The 5,428-nt window shown below is 35.0% G+C and overlaps 1 long non-coding RNA gene across 1 annotated transcript; it reads left to right on the forward strand.

The window, feature by feature from the left end:
- Positions 1-913: 913 nt before the first annotated feature.
- LOC139876395 (uncharacterized) lies at positions 914-2,850 on the forward strand. Its single transcript, XR_011768073.1, has 3 exons — positions 914-1,029; positions 2,108-2,173; positions 2,641-2,850. It is a non-coding gene; the product is annotated as an uncharacterized lncRNA (long non-coding RNA).
- Positions 2,851-5,428: the final 2,578 nt, after the last annotated feature.

A 5,428-nucleotide genomic window follows, 5' to 3' on the forward strand; every position in this document is an offset into this window, starting at 1 on the left:
AATAAATAAAAAGTGACATTTATATAAATAATAAAACAATTGGGAACTAAATAAAAAAAATATATACAAGTCATGAATTAGTAAAAAGAAAATAATACTTATCATGTAGTAAATGTAAAAAAAATAATAATAATAATAATAATAATAATAATAATAATAATAATGAGACTAAAGAATCTTAAACAATTACATCCTTATGTTGACTAAAAAAATAAAATAAAATATATATATAAACTAGTACCACCTATTGTTGACTAAAAATTATAAAATAAAATAAAATCATTAATTAGAACATCCTTATGTTGACTAACACTCTAATACTTGCACTATATAAACACCCCTAGAGTCCTAGTTTCTCATTCACAAATCACACCAAAATCCTCTCTAAAAAACAATCTCTCCCTCTCCCTCTCTTGTGGTATTCGAATCTTCAAGCTTGTTCTTCGTGTTCATCAAGATTTTCAAGCGTGTTCTTCATTATTTGGGTTATTTGATCTTGATCACCAAGTTTTCTTCTTGTTTTTTATTAATCTTCATCATCATTAACAAGGTATGATCCAAAATCTTAAAACTTTTAAAACTTTCTTTCAATTCATGCTTATATTCATAATCATATTCGTGCATGATCTTAACATTCATATTATTTAGATCTTCAATGTAACATTCCGCCTTTTTCCGTAAACTTTTCCGTTTAACTATTTTAAACTCCGTTATATGTTTATAACATCTTCCGTTAATACGCGTTTCAATTATCTTGTTTTAGGTAATTTAACGCACCCGATTGCAACTTGAGGGACTTGTTTCGCCAAGACACCAAAGTGGTGACTAGCCACTTGACTAGTCAAACTCTTCCACCTCATTTCTTTATTTAATTTTTCCTTTTCATCTAATACTTCCACCATTCTTTAAATTCATCAAAAAGCAATTCCTCATCCAAATTCGTTCAAGAAGGATTCGATCAAAACAAATTACATATTTGAACTCCTCGTGATCTCCTCTTCGATTCCATACCGATTTCATCAAATTTGGGTAACTTTCTAAAATCACTAATATTATGTGTTCTTGAGATTTTTGAGTTAAAAGGTTGTTAATTAGTGTCTATGGCTCAAGTCTAGTATGATTATGTGTTTTGTATGCTTGTTCTTGCTATTTTGATGTAACTAGTTCATATTGAAAGTTCACATGCTTAATCTTGAATTTTGAGTGTTCATATGTTGTTTGATGCTAAGAGTTCATGTTTTAATCTTATTCCTAGTGTTACTAGCTTCGTTATGATGTATGGTTTGGTTAAAGAAACCTTCTAAACTTGATTATGAAATTTGGTGAATTTGAGTTAGGGTTTCATGAACTAGAAATGGACTTTTGATGCTTTAAATGACACGAAATGCTAATTGTAAGTGTTAGGTTGTGTTGTATGCTTAATTACCTTCGAAACGGCATATTGTTCATGTAATTTGGTTACCAAATCATTAAATGGCATTTATGACTTGTATGCATTGAATGAGGAACATTAATTGTGGTTTTTGGTTGTTGTAAGTGGAAATTTGATTGATGATATGTGTTTAGTTGCATCCCTCGTCAAAATACCTTTCCAACGATGTATGATAGGCATTATAAGTGTTTGCGGGTCAAGTGTTGTGTTAGAATTGGTTTTGGCTCGTGCATACTTGTGGAAAAGCAGAAACAGACCTGCCCAGTGGGTGGCGCGGCGCGCCCCTATACCTGCGCGGCGCGCCAATAGGCCTGGCCAGAATCTGCTCAAATTGTCCCATTTCACGCGAAAAGTTTGACTAGCTATTGACCTCCGATTCACATGAAACTTGTTTTAATACACTTGTATATGAATAATTAGCATAGAAAAATAGTCCGGGACCCGACCCGAACATGTTGACTTTTTCGTTGACTTTGACCCGACCAAGTTTGACTTTTTGTCAAACTTAACCAATTAATTATGCAATCTTTCTAACATGATTCTATACTTATATCTTGCATGAAACTTGACAATTTGCTTCACATGCTACATAATCGAGTCGTGTCGAGCCATAGGACTAATTGAACATCTTTGACCCTTCGTGACTATCGTTATTGATACAACCTATTTGTTTAGGTCGAGACTAGCATTGTTCTTTGCACGTTTACTTGTTGAAGTACTATTACACTCTTGCAATCAAAGGTGAGATCATAGCCCACTCTTCAAACACTTTTATACTTTAAAAATCGTGGGATGAGAAAACATATACAATACATACTTACATATACTTTTCATACTTTAACGTTTTGAATACTATACAAAAGCAAAGATACATACGAGTTAGAACGAAAAGCCTCAAGTCCAATTATCATTAGTTACACTTGTAGGGTGTAAGCGAGAAATTATGTTGTGTGGCCATGCGGGTTTAACGAACCCTCATTCGAAGGAATGAAACGTTCTTTCAATGTATAGTGTAGGTTGTAACACTATTATGCAGAGGTAAGATTCAGTTAAGCTTGATAATTGGGTGCTCGTGATACAAACACATCTTTTGAGATGTATACGCTTGATAAACGTTTTATACTAAACCTTGTGATACAAATATACTTTATGCATACAACTATGATTTCACCAACGTTTTCGTTGACAGATTCTCTATGTTTTCTCAGGTCCTTGAACTTAGGTGATGCATGCTTCCGCACATACTTTTTGATACTTGCATTGGATGTCGAGTATATTGCATACGTGGAGCGTATTTTGGCTACTTTAAATTGTGTCGCATGTGTTTCATACAAACTTTAACCATTGTTATGTACTCGTTATGGGAACTTCTTTTGTAAACATTGAAACATCCTTTTATGAAATGAATGCGACATATTTTCGGTCAAACTTTGTTATAAAGACTTACGACACATGTAATGGGACCATACGTAGATGACGCCGTCATTTGACGATTTGTCGGGGTCGCTACAAGTGGTATCAGAGCCTTGGTTGTAGGGATTTAGAGTTCATTGGTGTCGACCCCGAGTCATAGGGTACATTGGTGAGTCTAGACTACAACCGGCATATAGACTTGACATAGGAATTACTTGGCAAATTGTGCATTTATACTCTAACTCTTCTACTCATATCTACTCTTATTCTATCTAAATCTTGCGTTGTATAATTTAATTGACACGCCACCTTGACTATATGATGTAATGTCGAATGCACATATGAATTAGGGTAATATAATTCCCGGAAATTATATTACGGTGACTCATATGAACATACCGACATTATGACATAAAGAATTTAAGGCGAGTCAAGGATAATTTTCTCTTTATCTTTATTCCATATCACGGTTAGTATTATTTAGAATACTAACCAACGGTATTCTTTTGTTTTGAAGGAACAATGCCTCCTCGCCGTGTACGACGCAATGAAACTCCCGAACAAGCTTTGCAACGCATGATAGCCACCGCCGTGGATGCGGCCATGGCCGGTCACTCGTCTAACAACAACAATAACAACAACCACAACAACAATAACCAAGGAGCCGGTAATGCTAGCGAAGGGTGATCCTACAAAGCTTTCATGGGGTGCAAACCCCACACTTATGATGGAACCGGGGGACCGGTTGTGCTTACTCGTTGGTTTGAACAAACCGAGGTCGTCTTTAGCATAAGCGGTTGTCGGGATCAAGACAAGGTCAAATACTCCACCCACACTTTCTCCGGAATTGCTCTAACATGGTGGAACACCTATGTTCAATCGGTGGGTACCGATGAAGCTCATGCCCTCTCTTAGGCCGATCTAAGGGAAAAGATGATTGTTGAATATTTTCCGCGCGAAGAAACCCGAAAGCTTGAGGAAGAACTAAGAGCTTTGAAAGCGGTCGGAAACGATCTTAAAGCTTATAATCAACGCTTCGCCGAACTGTGACGATCGCTCCAAATCCATATGGACGAACACGTCATTCATTGATTTCATTGCGAGGTATTTGACCTCTATGTGATACGTTTTGTAACATTGCATTCGTTTGAAAAGGTATTTCATAAATGAATATATAAATTCCAGGTTTTTTTACATCTGATGATTCCTACGTATAGACAATCACCATTTAAATGGTTTACAATAATACATCTGTTGACAATACAGTCAAAATAAGATACATGGTAATGGTTTGATGAATGCAAGTTTCTTGTATATAGCATGTATGACTCCAAGCACATAACTTGTATCACGTATGAGCAAACAGCGGAAGACTTCTAGAAACCTGAGAATAAACATGCTTCAAGTGTCAACACAAAGGTTGGTGAGTTCATAGTTTTAATATTACACATAATCCGTATATCAATGTGGATTACAAAAGTTCAGTTGTTTTATTCAAAACGTTTATCGTTATGTTTTAAATAAAAGGTGGATCACAAGATTTTAGTTGTTTCATCCGAAACGTTTATCAATCGGTTCTACAAAGTTGAGCACCCTGGTAACTAAACTTTAACGTTTATATAATTTGTACCCTTTGTATAATCATCTTAATAATACACGCAAACCAACGTGTACGTTTCTCAAATAGCATACGTCCGTTAAAAGGCTAGCGCTCTAGCTCGGACGGGGATGTCAAGCCCTATGGATCCATATACTACTACTCGCGCCCACCAGTTCTTATAACCGGCAGTTACTAGTTACCAAAGCTAAGGGATTTTCGGTTCAAACTCAGTGTAGAATTTAGTATGTACTTGTATCCATTGTGTTTAAAATAAAGTGCATGTATTCTCACCCCAAAACTATAGATTACAAAAGCAATTAAAAAGGGAGCAATAAACTCACGCATATAAATCTAGTATTTTTAGTATTTATAAACAGTCGCATGTATTCTCAGCCCAAAAATATATTGAGTAAAAGGGATCATATGAAACTCACACAAAATCAGTTTTAGTATTTGTATCCATTTAGTAAAACAGTTTATAAAACTGCGCATGTATTCTCAGCCCAAAAATATATATTGCAAAAGCAATTAAAATGGGAGCAAATGAAACTCACGCATATAAATCTAGTATTTTTAGTATTTATAAACAGTCGCATGTATTCTCAGCCCAAAAATATATTGAGTAAAAGGGATCATATGAAACTCACACAAAATCAGTTTTAGTATTTGTATCCATTTAGTAAAACAGTTTATAAAACTGCGCATGTATTCTCAGCCCAAAAATATATATTGCAAAAGCAATTAAAATGGGAGCAAATGAAACTCACTGTTTAATATTGATATACAATATTGCAGGAAAGCACGTAGACGCATCGGAGATGATAAACACGAGGTTTGATTCACAAAAAAATACCCCCGAACATTACCCATAACCTCCTTGGCAATAACCCATAATTTCCTTAGCTCTAGCTTGCTCGAAAACTCATTTTGAAAATTACTTGGACAGCACCCCGTCGTAATATTTGATGTACATTATTATTTTT

Source organism: Rutidosis leptorrhynchoides, chromosome 11 (genome assembly GCF_046630445.1).
Source record: "Rutidosis leptorrhynchoides isolate AG116_Rl617_1_P2 chromosome 11, CSIRO_AGI_Rlap_v1, whole genome shotgun sequence".
Taxonomy (NCBI): domain Eukaryota; kingdom Viridiplantae; phylum Streptophyta; class Magnoliopsida; order Asterales; family Asteraceae; genus Rutidosis; species Rutidosis leptorrhynchoides.